Source organism: Indicator indicator, chromosome 6 (assembly GCF_027791375.1).
Source record: "Indicator indicator isolate 239-I01 chromosome 6, UM_Iind_1.1, whole genome shotgun sequence".
Lineage (NCBI taxonomy): Eukaryota > Metazoa > Chordata > Aves > Piciformes > Indicatoridae > Indicator > Indicator indicator.
The window spans coordinates 28,840,312-28,856,433 of record NC_072015.1 but is presented as its reverse complement, the minus strand read 5'-3'; positions in this window follow the sequence as shown (position 1 = coordinate 28,856,433).

Below are 16,122 nucleotides of genomic sequence, written 5' to 3'. Positions count from 1 at the left end.
TTGCTGTCCTTGGGGCGAGTAGTACTTGATAGAGTTGTGATGGCTGCACAAGCCAACAGCAAGCCAAGTATGATTTGCAGGCAGGGCTGCTGTCAAAGTCACATTGTTCAGTTCAATGGGTGTTCACAAAGCAGTTTTGTCTCTTTGTATCCTGTATTAATTATAATAATAATGGGTTTAAAAGCTATATGAGACTACACCTGTAGTTCTTTGCTGTCTGACAGGCAATTTCCCTGTGGTATTCATGTTGTGTAGAGAAGGTTTTGCTCTTCTGTAAAACAATCTAAATGACATTTTGGGAGTTGAGTTGCTCTTTTCTGATCACAAGTGTACATCAAAGATGTTTTTTAAGACTTTCCTGTGACTTTTTTTTTTCACTGTTGGAGCAACCTCACTCCAATTTACTCGCTTTCTGCCTTCTGGAATCATTCATGAAGGTGACCATGCACTTTTTATAGGGAGTCTTGATCATAAGTAGGGAAAAACTGTACACATAGGAGCACTGGGAGGGGCGCTAAGTAATTTTCTTCAGGCTTTTCTTGATGCTTCCAATTCTAAAATCAGTTTTGTTGAATGGTCCCAAGTAGTCTTATTTTGTGTGTGTGTGTGAACAGTTGTGTATATTTGAGGCCATAACACCCAGGAGAAACAAAATTGGGAGCCTTGGATGTGAAACAAGTTGCAGGCTTTATTTAAACTGTGTTTGTAACACTAACAGGCCCTTACAATAAAAGTGAAAATTTATACATGAGATCCTTGAAGGATATTTCTCATATTGCCAAAAAATAGATTTGCAAGATTGTCTTCCCACTCCCTCAGGTTATTTTTTTTCTCTTTTCCCTGTGCCAAGTGTGGAAAACATGAGACAAAAGTAACTTCTACCAACCAGGTTAAGCTGCCACTGAACTGAAATCTCAACTCTTAGGAGCAGAATCTTAATCTTTGATTGCAATGTTGCTGCAAAGACCAAATTTGCTGAAATAGAAGCGTCTGAGAAGTAAGATGGTCTATTTTATATAACTTATTCTCCTATTTTAGGCAATGAAAGTGTGATAGGAGTGTTAACTGCCTTTTAGTAGATGTGTAGCTGTAGAAGAATATATAGCTGTCTGTATATTATGTGTTTAGCGTTTGTTTCTCTTTCTCAAAGCAATTTGCACACTTATGTAAATACCATGTAAGTGATTTAAAGTGGAGAAGATGCCACTGACAAAACAAGAAAGTCTCCAAATCCAGTGTTGGCTGTAAGAAAAATTAATTGTGCATGAAGGCTCAGAGATGGTCAGTGCAATGTGTAATGTCAAATCAGAAGGTTTCTAAAATCCCTGTAACTTAAGACTCAATATGCCCAAGTGCAGTGTGAAACCTCTGCTTTATTTGTCCTTTTCCCAAATCTGTGGTGTATTAGAGTACAAAATGTGTTTGTATAACAGCTCTACAAGATGCTGCCTCTCAAGAAGGGGCTTTGTGTTTCACCGATATGAGAAATAAAACTTGAAATGAACATCTTTGGGCTAGATTTTCCTGTTATTAACCAGATCATGCTGAGCAGTATCATTTGAAAATGAGTATTTGTCATCTGATGCAAATTTTTTTGTGTGACTGTCTGCAGGGCTTGGCACCAAGTGTTGCAGGTATGTTGTATTGTCAGAGTGTGGCAGAGCAAAAGTCTTGTGAGCAGTGGCTGAGGGAACTGGGATTGTTCAGCCTGGAGAAGAGAAGGCTGAGGGGAGACCTCACTCTCTACAACTCCCTGAAAGGAGCTTGGAGCATGGTGGGGGTTAGTCTCTTCTCCCATGAGCAACACATGAGTCTAGTGGAAGGTGTCCCTGCCCATGGCAGTGGGGGCTGGAACTAGATGATATTTAAGGTCCCTTCCAACCCAAACCATTCTATGATGACAAGAGGAAGTGGGCTCAAGTAGTGCCAAGTGGAGGTTTAGGTTGGACAAACCTAAACCTTCCCTTTCTTGACCAACGGAGTTGTCAGATTCTGGAACAGGGTGCCTAGATGGAGTCTCCATCCCTGCAGGGCTTTCAAAGATGTGTAGATGTGGTACTGAGGGACATGGTTAGTGGTGGCCTGACAGTGCTGGGTTAATAGTTGGACTTGATGTTAAAGTTTTCTTCCTACCAAAAGCAATGTTATGATCAAGGACTAAGTCTTGGGATGCTGCTGGCTGAGGTTTAAATGTTGAAGGTCAGTGGTGTCCAATCTTTGTGGCTTATTCAGTAGATGTGGTTACAGGCTATTTATCTTGTGGGTTTTGTTTTTGTAACTGACCTTTTGGTACCTTCCTTCTGGCTTTCATTATCTGTGACAGTGAGAACATCTTGGACAGTTCTGAGCACGTGGAGTGAAAGGTATGTGTGTTTTGCTTTTCTGCTGGTTGGAACATCTTGGGCACATGTTGTTTGCACTTCACTTCCCAAGGTTTATACTCAGAAAACAAAATTGTTATGCTGAGTGATTGTCAGACCCGAGTTTGTTGTCTTTAACAACATGGAGAGAAAGAATGGATTCTCTAGGCCTTGGTCTTCCTTAATCTTGATTAATTATGGAAGGTCTAGTGTCTAATGATGGAGGACAGAGAGATTCCTAGATCCTACCATAGAGATAAAGCTCATGTTTCCACAGCTGAGCTGGGTAAGTGTCTACCAAAATTTTGAAGTCACAGTTTGCTTTCTGGGCTGCCAGTGTACACTGGCAGCTCGTGTTTGAGCTTAGATACTACAGTGACAGAAGTAGGCTCAAATGTGTGTAGAATGGGTCATTAGCAGTTGTTTTAGTTGTTTTGAATATTGATTTATGTGTGTTTATTTTGCATGATTTTAAAACTTGGTGTAAGTCAGAATTGGTGCTTTTGTAGCACTAGGTGGTGCCACAGAGCAAGCAAAAGGCTGTCTCCTGCTGCTGGCAATCCTTTGCTGCAGCTCTAGGACAGCTTTGGAGTTTAAACCAACTCAGCTGGTGGTTTGGTTTGGTTAGAAACATCCACGTGGGAAGCTGATCTTGCTACAGCTTTTCATGACTTGAATCCTAGAATGGTTTGGGTTGGAAGGAATCTTTGAAGGTTATCTAGTCCAACCCACCTGAACTGAGCAGGGATATCTTTAACTAAATGAAGTTGCTCAGAGCTTAGTCCAGCCTGATCTGGGATGGGACAGCTACCACCTCTCTGAGCAGCCTGGGCCATGGATTCACCACCGTCAGTGGAAAAAAAAAAAATCTCCTCTAATCTAAATCTCACTCTTTTAGTGTAAAACCATCACCCCTTTTCCTGTCACAGCAGACTCCACCAAAAAGTCTGTCTCCAACTTTCTTACTGGCTCCCTTAAGTACTGAAAGGCCACAGGAAGGTCTCCCTGGAGCCTTCTCTTCTCCAGGCTGAAAAACCCCAACTCTCTCAGCCTGTCCTCACAGCAGAGGAGTTCCAGCCCTTGCATCATTGTGGCAGCCTCCTCTGGCCCCCATTCCAACAGTCCTGTGCTGAAGACTTCAGATCTGGAGCCGGCACTGCAGGTGAGGTCTCAAAGCACAGTTGAGGGTCGAATCCCCTCCCTCAATCTGCTGGCCACAATACCTATCTCCTTCTCACCTACCCTCTCCAAACTCTGGTAAAGGCATCTATTTTTGGGCAGAGTGTTTTACCACCTGCTAAGTGGAGCCCTTCAAGAGGTTCAGATCCCAGCTGTGATGGATGGGACCGATGAGCTTTTCTCTGAACTTGGGCCTGAGAGATCAGGTGATTGAGAGCCACATTGCTGAGGGTGGGTGAAGAGAACATGAAACAGTAGCTGGTGAGCAGTAGAAGTTGTTAATAGAGATTTCCATCTCCAGGGCTGACTGATGCTGCTACAACTGCAACTCTCCTTGCAGCCACAAAATTTTATGAAACTCCTCATGGGCAAAATGCAGTGTTAAGGACAGAGAGCAACAAGCTGTGAGGGGAAAAAAGTTAACTGGAAATAGGAGTGAGGAAGTCATCAAGCTATGGTATGTTGGCTGATGGAACAAATGGCTCCTGCTGGAATTTGCCATAAGGACTGCGCTTCCAAAAAGTAAGTCACTTTCTGATTCACAGAATCATAGAATTGTTTCAGTTGGAAGAGACCTTTAAGATTATCAAGTCCAAACATTGTCTAACTCTGCCAAGTCTGGTACTAAACCATGTCCCTCAGCACCACATCTCTGCAACTTTTAAACACCTCCAGGAATGGGGATTCAACCATCTCCTTGAAGAATATATTGTAGAGCTTGAGAACCCTTTCAGTTAAAAAGTTTCTTCTAATATACAACCTAAACCTCTCTGTCTGCAAAGGCAGTGTGGGAGGGATGGAGACTGGCACGACTGCTCTCCTCAAGCTGGGGAGAGGTTCTGCTTCTGTGTGTGGTGTCAGGCAGTAGGAACACATTTGGGGATTTGCATCCTTTGCCTGACGCTGCCTGCCTGCAATTCGGGAATGAACAGTAAAAAACCTTACAGCAGCAGTCAGGGATGACTTTTGTCTGTGTGTGAGTGTGTGCACAGCTGACAACTTTCTAGCCAATGCTTTTGGTGCTGCACTGCTCGACAACTGCCCCAAAGTAATTGTGTTAGCAATAATATAGCAGAGAATTCATGAAGTGTAAAGACCTTTGGTACCCCCTGTGCCTTACTGCTGCCAAGTGTTTGATTTAGCTGACCACCATCCAGTAATTTTCTGGCTCCTGTCTTATGTAAATGTATGAATTTTCCAAACTGAATAGTTGAGAAAGAATGAGGATCCTCTCAGATACACTGGAGCCTAGAGCACAGGCTGGTGTGTAAAGGGTGAGTGTTTAAAGCTGGGTGGGCTTGAAGGGTAAGGCAGCTGTGTAGCAACACCAAGAAAGCAAAGTATTCTAGAATTTTGATAGCAGAGATCACACAGAATGTTAGGGGTTGGAAGGGATCTTGAAAGATCATCCAGTCCAACCCCCCTGCCAGAGCAGGATCACCTAGAGCAGATCACACAGGAATGCATCCAAGTGGGTTTTGAATATCTCCAGAGAAGAAGACTCCACAACCCCCCTGGGCCACCAGTTCCAGTGTTCTGTCACCCAGGTGCAGAAACACTGCTCATATTTCTTCATCCTTCTGGTCAGAAAATTATAAGAGAGCATGAGAAGTTGTATGACTGGGCTAGAGCTCTCTCATAGAATCACAGAATGTTTGTGGTTGAAAGAGATCTTTAAAGGTCATCTAGTCTAACCTCCTTGTTGATGTCTTCAACTAGAACAGGTTGCTCAGAGCCCCATCCAACCTAACCTGGAACGTTTCCACAAATGGATCTTTTATCACCTCTCTAGGCAATCTGGGCCAGTGTTTCACCACCCTGATTGTAAAAAATGTCTTCTTCTGTATAGCCTGAGACTCTGCTCTTTTAGTTTAAAGCTAAAAGCTCTTTTAGTTTAAAGTTTAGTTTACTGGCAAAATGCCAGACTTGGTTTGTGCTCACTGGAGAGAAATAAGTAATGAAGGCACTTAGTGCCATGGTTTAGTTCATTAGATAGTGTTGGGTGATAGGTTGGACTTGATGATCTCTAAGATCTTTTCCAACTGGTTAATTCTGTGATTCTGTGAAATTATTGTATTATCATGGAGCTGGAACTGATGGAAAGCTGCTGGTCTCTGTCAGCAGTCAGGGTGCACTGTGTTCTGGTGGCAGAAAGCCTGGTGGTTTGTCACTCTTTTGGCTTTTCTATCTTTGACCACATAAAAATAATTAAATATAGAATAATAGATTATCATTGGCTGTAAAAGACCTTTAATATCATTGCACCCAACCATTATCTAACTCTACCGAGTCTGGTGCTAAACCACATCTCTCAGCACTGCATCCCTGCACCTTTTAAACACCTGCAGGGATGGGCATTTAACCACCTCCCTGGGGAGCTGGTTCCAGTGTTTCATATCCCTTTCAATGAAGATGTTTCTTCTAATATCCAGCCTAAACCTCCCCTGGTGCAACTTGATATCTTTTCCTCTTGTCCTCTCACTTGTTGCTATCAAGAAGAAACCTCCTTTCAGGGAGTTGTAGAGAGCAAGAAGGTCTCCCTTCAGCCTCTTTTCCTCCAGACTAAACAACAACCCCACTTCCCTCAGCCCTTCCTTACCAGACTTGTTCTCCAGACCATTCATCAGCTTCATTGCCACTTTCTGGATCAGCTCCAGAACCTCAGTGTCCTTCTTGTAGTGAGGAGCATGTCCACCATGGGAATGGTGGTAGATTAAATGAAGGCTTGAAGAGAAAGTACACAAACTATTCTGCAGTAACTTAATACTCTGAAGTAGACTTTTATGGGCATCATACATCACCAAATGCTTTTTCTGCGAGTGAGGCATTCACACTCCTTGGAGTGTGGCTCACTACCATAGCACATACCATGTGACACAGGAATACAGCATTTTGAGACACCTGGGTCAAATACAACTTAAAATATGAGTGCTGTGTTAGTTGTCACTCTTCTAGGTTATTTCAGTGTAGCTATTTGTGTCTTTGGCTCTCTGCCCAATTTTCCTCCACGTCATCTCTAAGCAGAGTTTAAAGATGTTGATATTCCTCATGGCTAAATGAATGGGTGAAAATCTCTGGCAGTGATATTTCTCTTCAGATGTAAGTTACTCCTAGACAGCTGTGATATTTTTTTGTTCACCCCACTTGCCCCTATGGTTCATTTTGTTTAAGGGATGTCATGTTACATATCATAGAATCATAGAGTTGTTTTGACTGGAAAAGACCTCTAAGATCTAAGTCAAGCCAGAATGGGATACTTCATGGCTCTCAAAGTGTTCCAGGCTTTTCTTGGTTGAATGACCTGTGGGCATTTGGCAACCTCTTATAACCAGGCTGTGATCAAATTGTCTGGATAAGTCTGGGATAATTCTTGATTATAATTTATTTTGTTTCTGCAGGTTATGCTTCTTATCTTTGATTGTTAGTCTTACCATTGTTTATCAGTATCTAAAGGACAGGGATCAAGAGGCTGGGGCTGGACTCTTTTCAGTGGTGCCCAGCAACAGAACAAGGGGCAGTGGGCACAAACTGGAACCCAGCTGATTCCCTTTGAACATGAGGAAAAGCTTCTTTCCTGTGAGAGTGACTGAGCCTTGGAGCAGGTTGCCCAGAGAGGTTGTGGAGCCTCTTCCAGAGAGATTCCAAACCCACCAGGTCATTGGGTAACCTACTGTGGGTTACCCTGCTTTTAGCAAGGGGTTGGACTAGGTGATCTTCCCTTCCAAGCCCCACCATTATGTGATGCTGTAAGATAAAGGTTTCAGTGGTAGATAAGAGAGGCTGGGAGCTGCACATCTCAGCTGCATTGAAGTTAAAAGAATCAGTGTCAAATTTCCATAAGCATCAGAAGAGGATGAAACCTGGTGGTAGTCTGTGTACAGATCTTCACACGCTCACGAGGAAGAAAAAAACACTTTCAGGAAAGGACAAGAAATAACCAAAATAAGGCAACAGCTTTTTGTGTTGTTGTTTCTTCAATGATTAAATGTATTTTTAAAAAATTGTATAGTTTTAGATATATTTGTAACCAAATAAGTATCAAGATGACTGAGCTAGGAGCAAATCCTAAAGACTGGTTCTAAATCTGGGTCAGCAGTGAAACTTTCCTGGAGTTCAGTGTGGGAGTTGGAATCCAGCGTTCTCCAAGCGCACATCACGCTGAAGCAATAAACTCTTTCTCCCCTGAGTGTTCTTGCCTCCAGACACAAGGCAGCAGATCCTCAGCTGTGTGCAAGGTGCGCTGTCTTGAGGCAGCCAACTGGACCCACAGGCCAAAATTCCTGTAGTGAAGGATTGCAAACTTCTGGCTTTCACCCCTGTCTTCCAGACAGGCTTCCATGGCAGGCAAGGGCTTCACTGAGACTCCTGTATGTGTTTACCAGTCGCAGTCTTCTTCTCTTGGGGGAAAGATATCCTCTTTCTTCTTCTGTTGGGGTATCTGAGTAGTGGATTGTGCTTGCCAAGGCACCGAGTGGAAAAGAGAGGAGTGGACAGAGAGGTTTGTGTGGCCAAGGATGATCTGGAGGCTGAAACAACACCTACTGTTTGTCAAGGCTGTTTAATCCCGGGCAAATTGTCTTTGAGTTTCTTAAACTACACTTTGGGGCTGTTTGAGTTATTACTGAAATGCAGCCTTTCCCAGAGCTGAAGGCATCAACAACGTAAGGATATGCAGAAACCCCATGGTGCAACAGTATTCAAAGTAGTGCTCTCCAAATAATATTACAGGATGGGTTTAAAATAAGAACTTGATGGTATTTAGACTAATTGCTGGGCTGGTTAGCCTCCAATCATCACTTCTGGATCTGCTCATTGCCTTGGTTCAAAGGTTTGTCAGCTGTTTGCTTCCATCATGGGCATTTATAATCTTATACTGTGGTCATGGCCCTGTTACACCTAGTGATCTTATATTGGCTTGTGTTTGTCACACACAAATTGCCATGCTGTTGGTTTAACAGCCTGTTAATTAGGCTGTTTCTAAGCACCAGTGCCAGGTAGGAATAAATCTGCCAGCAGCTAACATTGCTGCAGTTCTCCAGTTATAATGAGTGTGTAAGATCAGGTCAACAGCATTTGTCTTCTGCATTTAGTAAGACTGAGGCTGAATGAAGTATCCTGGAAAGGTATAAACCTAATCTGAATATTAGCATTCAGAAATAAGAAAAACCCTCTGCATTGGAAGCTGTAGCACAATCTTCTATCACTATTACAGTCAGCCCCTAGGTAACTGATGGCATTAAAACACTCCTAAGACTTGCAGTCTGATATTTTTTGGCTTCCTGCCTTCCTCCCCTCCTGCCCTGCCCCTCCTCCTCCTCAAAAAAAATTATATTTTTAACTCTATTAGTTCTCTAATTTCTTAGACAGTCTTATAAATTGCTGTGGTGGTGTTAGTTGTCCAACTGCTTGTGACCTGCTGGGTATGTGTTGGAAAAAAAAAATTAATAATGAATTCTAAAAGTTTCATTAAACTTGCTGTGAATGATTCTCCATCTGAAGGTTTGGACTGGATGGATTATTCCCCCTATGTAAAATATTTCCCTGCTTCATTCCAAGAGTAGTAACTTCAACCTATTCTTAGAGAAACTGTCACCCAAAATGGAGATAGCAAAAGCTGGAGAGAAGGGCTGGCATTTTGCCCACAATTTCAAACTGTTATGGGTCTCTGATTGCCACATTAAAGGGAAGCCAGGATCATTTCATGCACGACTTACTAACCCAGAATGGAGGTAATTTTAACAGAGCACATTCAAAGAATTGTTTGACCACTGCCAGTGTTGATGTTTGTATCCTGAACTGGATATAACTGGAGGTATTTAGTGCACTGGAATTGGGACTCTGAAAACTGTCTTGTTCCTCTGTTTCTCAAAAGGAGAACATGCTCCACAAAAGTGTTTTGAGGTATTTTGTGTCCTTTGTGATGAGTTTTTGATATTCATATAGGCTTCACATCATCAGTACGAAGCTGATTAGGCCAAGTCTCACTGAGAATGGTTGTAGAATAATTTTGATTGAAAGACACCTTTAAGATTGATCAAACCATTAACCCTTCACTGACAGGTCACCACTAAACCATATCCCTCAGCACCACATTTGCACATTTTTTAAGTTCTTTCAGGGATGGTGACTCTACCACTTCCCTGGGCAGACTGTTCTAGGGCATAACAACGCTTTAGGTGAAGAAAATGCTCCTAATGTCCAACCTAAACCTTCCCAGGTGCAACTTGAGGTCAATATCTCTTGTTCTGTCACTTGTTACTTGATCCCCACCTTGCTATAACTTCCTTTCAGGTAATAGTTGAGTGAAAAGGTCTCCCCTGAGCTTTGTCTAGACTAAATAACCCCTATTCCCTCAGCCACTCTTCAGAAGACTTTTGCTCTAGAACCTTCACCAGCTTGGTTGCTCTTCTATGGATGTGCTCCAGCACCTCAATGTCCCTTCTTGTAGCGGGGGGTGAGTGGTAGTGTGGTAAGTACTATCTTGTGCCTTTGAGGGGCACAAGAAGTTGCTTGAGGACAGGGGAAGACAACATAATGTCAGCTCTGCATTGCTAATATTAAGCTAGAAGATCTCCACTGTATTGTAAGGTTCCTGACACCGCCATCCTTGACAGGAGGAAGATAGCAGCTGCTCAGCTGTCATCTGCTTGTGTCCACAAGAAGTTTGCAGACCCTCAGGCTTTCTTTAACCCAGCTTAAGGGATTTGGATGATGTCCTGTGTTCCCAAGGTTTGAAGAAATCCTCAGACTCTTAGGACTGTGGGGGAGTTGTGGTAAGCATGCAGGTGAGAGCATAAGTTATGAGACCTGGTGTTCCTGGAGCTGCTTTGAGTTTGTGTTTGATAGTCAGGCAAGCCACCTGAATTGCCTGTCTCCTCCACATATGCACCCCTGAGGTGAGAGACTGAGAAACCTGAGGCTGTTTAGTCTTGAGAAAAGACTGAGAGGGGATCTGATCAATGCCTAGCAATATCTGAGGGGTGGGTGTCAAGTGGAGGGGGGCAATCTCTTTTTGATGGTGCACAATAATAAGACAAGGGACAACATATACAAGCTTGAACATAGAAGATTTCACCTCAGCATGAGGAGAAACTTCTTTACAGTGAGGGTGATGGAGCACTGGAACAGGCTGCACAGGAAAGCTGTGGAGTCTCCTTCTCTGGAGACTTTCAAAACCCACCTGGATGAATTCCTGCGTGGCCTGCCCTAGATGATTCTGCTTTGGCAAGGGGGTTGGACCTGATGATCTCTGGAGGTCCCTTCCAACCTTTAATATACTGTGATACTGTGCTACTGTGATTTTGATGCATCTTCTTCCTCAGGTAAACCTGCCTTGTGCAAATAATAGCACAAGGATGGCATCTTCCAAATGCCCAATGGAAATGGGGAGATAATCCTGTGGTGGCTTCTCTTAATTTAAAATAAGACCTCATGGTACTGAATAGTCATTTTCTTTTGCTCACCGCTTCATCTCACCTCTCCTCAGCCCCTGGAAGGAGATACAGCACTGAGATCACAGGATCACAGGATGTTAGGGGTTGGAAGGGACCTCTGGAGATCACTGAGTCCAACCCCCCTGCCAGAGCAGGACCATAGAATCTAGCGCAGGTCACACAGGAATGCACCCAGAATGGTCTCGAAAGTCTCCAGAGAAGGAGACTCCACAACTTCTCTGGGGAGCCTGTTCCAGTGCTCTGTGACCCTCACAGTGAAGAAGTTCCTCCTGATGTTGAGTAGGAACTCCTTCTGTGCTGTATTTTATATCCATCAAGACAGGGTATTGTCAGAAATCATGCTCCTCGTATGGGGCAGCTGAAGAAGTCTAGCATCTGAGAGTAATTGATTAGTAAATTAAATTTTAACAACCTAGAGGCTGCACACAGTCCAGCTCTGCTCCCCTAATATAAATCATTCAGATGTGCAAATCTGAAACAGATGTTTTCTGTCTGACCTTGTCTTTTATGGAGCAGAGGAGATTGCAAACACAGATGCTCAGGTTCGTCTGCTTTCTTGGCCGCCCAGGCCAGACATGGCAGCTTTGCTCTCTCTTTACACTGACATTGCTTCATGAGCTGGAGAGCAGATACAGCAACATGCAGTAAAGCTGAGCTGGATCCTGCTCAAACAGCTTTGCTCCCTTTAGGCCTTGTTCACCTAGGGCATGACTGTGACCTCCCATTGCAGGTTGAGTCCATTGCCGTTCCCTTGCCTGGGAGGGAGAAGGACCCCAGCTGCCTCCATGACATGGCTGGCAGTAGAAGGTATTTGGTCACCTGCCACCTCTGCTTGAAGACAAGTGCAGGTTTTGCCCTTTTCCTAAAAGCAAAGGCTCAAGGGAGCCCTTCTTGTGGCACTTCAACACGTCAAGGGGCCAGTAAGAAAGACTGGGACAATGCTTTTGGCAGGGCCTGTTGTTACAGGCCAAGGGGTGATGGTTTCAGACTAAAAGAGGGAGATTTAGACAAGATAGAAGAAAGAAATTTATTACACTGAGGGTAGTGAAACACTGGCCCAGGTTCCCCAGAGAGGTGGTAGAAGGCCCATTCCTGGAAACATTCCAGGTCAGATTGGATGAAGCTCTGTGCAACCTGATCCAGTTGAAGCAGGGAGGCTGGACTAAATGACCTTTAAAGGCCCTTCCCAACCCCTACCATTCTATGATGCTGTGGTTCTAGCCTAGCTGATCTCTCTTAAACCAAATAGCCTGGAAGCATTCTGCCTCAACTGGTCCCTGATGGCTTTCCCCAAGCTCATTCCCTGTAGCTACAAGCTCCAAAACCCATCTGCCAATGCTGCTTAATGTTTTCCCAGAGGTCTTTAATGAACATCCAAAGTGAGTTTTCCCTTCGAGAGCTGAAGCCCATTGCTGCTATCCCCATGGAGGAAGCTGGGGCTCCATGTGTACTGTTTCTTCCCTCGTGCTTCTCGGAAGGGCATGTCCCAGTCTGACACATAATTTTTAGCAGTTCTGCTCTGGAGTTGAAGTGGAGACTGCATGTTTAACACCTCAGATCTGCTCTGACTGCAGTCAGTGGGAATTTTCCTATATAGGTGCTAAGTATTATTCAGTGTAAGCAAAACCTGGCCTGTTAGTTTTATTTTCCGTTATAAATCAAACCCTCTCTAATTTTTGCCTGAAATGCTTCCTTCTAGAGAGGAATTTGCTGTAGCTATAACATTGCCATGAAGTATTCCAGCCATCAAAGCTTGAAAAGGGCTTTCTTCCTTTCTAGAAGTTATGTTTCTTAGGGAATCCAACTTGGTCTAAGACATCTGAATATGATTTATTGATGTATGTTGATCTAGAAAGTACTGCTGTTGGTTGGTGGAAGAGTAATGGATTTGGGTCCTGAAGCCAACAACTTTGTGGACCAATGGGTTAGCCAAGCATTTTAATGCCCTCTTCAGGTCCCTGTTGAAAGCACATGTTCCAACACCTATAGAATCACAGAATACTAGGCTGGAAGGGACCTCAAGGATCATCTGGTCTAACCTTTCTCAGCAAAACCATGGTTTAGACCAGGTGGCCCAGCACCCTGTCCAGTTGAATCTTAGAAATTCCAATGCTGGGACTCCCCCACTTCCTTGGAGAGATCATTCCGATGGCTGTTGTGAAAACTTTCCTCTGACTGCTCTTCAGGGCTTAGTAGGATAGCTTGAAAAATTTAGATCCTGAGCTTCAGCTTTCTGACACCAAAATAAAGCCAGATCTAGCTTCAAGGGAAGCTGGACAGTGCCTTCCCTCAGATGTGTTACAGCACTAGAAAGGGTCACTGTGGGACTCAGCAAAAGGACAGTGGACCTCTCCATCCTGCACTGAAGTCCAGCAGAGAAAATAGAAGCAGTTGGGATGAAGGGAGCAAGAACAAGAGAACAGAAAGTGTGCAGACTCTAAAAGCATTTCAACCTTTTGCTTTGAGGAGATGATGTTCTTAGATAACCACTAAGGATGCCTGCTGCCTCTACTTCACTCCTGTGAACGAGATGGAGCACTAAGGATGAATCAGTGAGATGAAACAGTCAGTACCAAGGTTCTAACACTGACATCATAGAATCCTTCAGACTGGAAAAGACTTTTATGGATGTAAACTACAGCACAGGAAGTTCCACCTCAACATGAGGAAGAACTTCTTTACTGTAAGGGTCACAGAGCACTGGAACAAGCTCCCCAGAGAGGTTGTGGAGTCTCCTTGTCTGGAGACTTTCAAGCCCTGCCTGGATGTGTTCCTGTGCAACCTGCACTAGATTCTACGGTCCTGCTCTGGCAGGGGGATTGGACTCTATGATCTCCAGAGGTCTTTTTTGACCCCTTACATCCTTGTGATCCTCAGTCCAATCATTGACCCATCACTGTGATGTTCATGTGTGGTTTGAGTGATTTATGCTCTAGTGTGGTTCTACAGATCTTCTGTATTTCTCCACACCTCCTCCCCAGAGAAAAAAGGACTGGAAGCAGAAGAAATTCAGCCCCATAGACTGAATTGCTGGGAAGTGGTTATAGGAGATTAATGTGTACCTGTGGTGCACCCTCTGCATTAGCTTTGTATGAAAGGGATTGAGCTCATGTGCTACAAAACCACCCCATAATGCAAATCAGAGTTTGGTAAGAGGGAGGTGCTTGGGAAGATGTCCCTAGTCCTGCACTTCAGATCCAAACTACAATGCTAATGCTGTGAACGGACCAGTCAACAGCAAAAAGAAGCATTTCAATTTTACTGCAGCGAGGAGTCTCAAGAGAGCCCTGTGATGGCTTCACTCTTAGAAGCACTCATCAAGATTTAGTCTGAAAAGTATTTCATATAATATCTGGAGAACTATTTTGAGGTGGGAGGGAATCCTTTCAAGGACTTAGGTTGAGTTGCACAGAGGAGTTTTCAGTGGACAATTAAGCATTGCTTTGGATGTTCACAGACCACCTTCCTGTGCAACCTACCCTAGGTGAACCTGCTTTGGCAGTGGGGGTTGGACTAGATGATCTCCAGAGGTTATATTAGTTAATGACATCACAGAATCATAGTCCTGTTAAAGTTGGAAAAGACTTTTAAGATCATCAAGTCCAACTGTTGACCCAGCACTGCCAAGTCCACGTGTGGTTTTAGTATTTTTTAACAACTGAGCTCTAGCCTGGTCCTATGGATCTGCTGTACTTTTCCGTGCCTGGCCCTGTCACACCTCCTCACCAGAAGGAAAAAGGCTGAAGGCAAAAGGTATCTGACCCCATGGACTGAACTGCTGAGAAGCAGTTACAGGACATGACATTGTAACTCTTGTTGATGACTGAGGCATGTGGGGCTGCCTTCACGCAGGCAGCTGTCAGCAGGCTTGTACTCTTTCACTGCCTTCTCTCCTGTCCATGGTGTTCAGGAGGAACTGGGGATTGTTTAATCTGAAGAGGAGGCTGAGGGGAGACCTCATTGCTCCCTACAACTGAATGGAGGTTGTACTGAGGTGGGGGTTGGTCTCCTCTCCTAGTGTCAGGTGATAGAATAAGGGAAAATGGCCTGAATTGTGCCAGGGGAGTTCAGATTGGATATTCAGAAACATTTCTTTCCTGGAAGGGTCACCAGGCATTGGAGCAGGCTGCCCAGGGAGGTGGTAGAATCACCATCTCTGGAGGTGTTGAAAATGTGTGGACATGGCTCTTCCGGACATGGTTTAATGGATAAGGTGGTCTCAGGTTGATGTTTGGACTCAATGATATAGGAGGTCTTTTCCAACTGAAACAATTCTCTAATTCTCTAATTCATCATTTTCTCTGTCTGTAGCTATAGCTTTTTTATTATTATTTTTAAAGGTTAGATCTCCTATTTCCAAGCTGATGAAATCCTTACCGATGTTTAATGAGACTTTGGGTTCACAGAATCACAGAATTATTGAGGCTGGAATAGACCTCTGAGACCATCAAGGCTAGTCAAGTATATGGGAGAGGTAGAAATTAAGTTTTCACTCACTGAATGTTTTTATTTTCAATTTTTTTGACATAACATTAATGCACCAGTCACTTAACAATAGCTAATATAATTAAAGTATCTTGTAATGGAAGAATTCCTTTCCACTCATTGCAGGAACACCTCAGACTATGCAGTCATTTCTGTTAGAAGTCTACAGTGCATGTAGATATTAATTTTATGTGGGAAGCTAAATTGAGGTACTTTATTCTCCAGCAGTCAACAGTCTTAGATTATTTGAGTTACTGGGGTTTTATCCACTAGTTTTAGGTTTTTAAACCTGAAGACCTTAGTAATTAATGCCTATTCTTGTAAAATGTAAAAGCATGAATTGCTGTTGGATGACAAATTCCTGCATTTCAGTCCAGTTTCGATTTGAGTGTTGTTACTATCTGGATGTGGTTTGTAGTTCTGAATCCATTTAAAGCAAGAACAAAGAGGGTGCTCTTTTGGTTTTCTGTTTTCCTTGGGTATGATGTGACCAAGAACATGGTCTCTAGTGAAGTTTGTATGCTATAGTATAAACCTGTATGTGTAACAAATCTATACTATACACATATGTATATATGCATACTTGTTTTGCTTGGAAAAGCCCTTTAAGATCAGCAAGTTCAACCATTAACCCTGCACTGCCA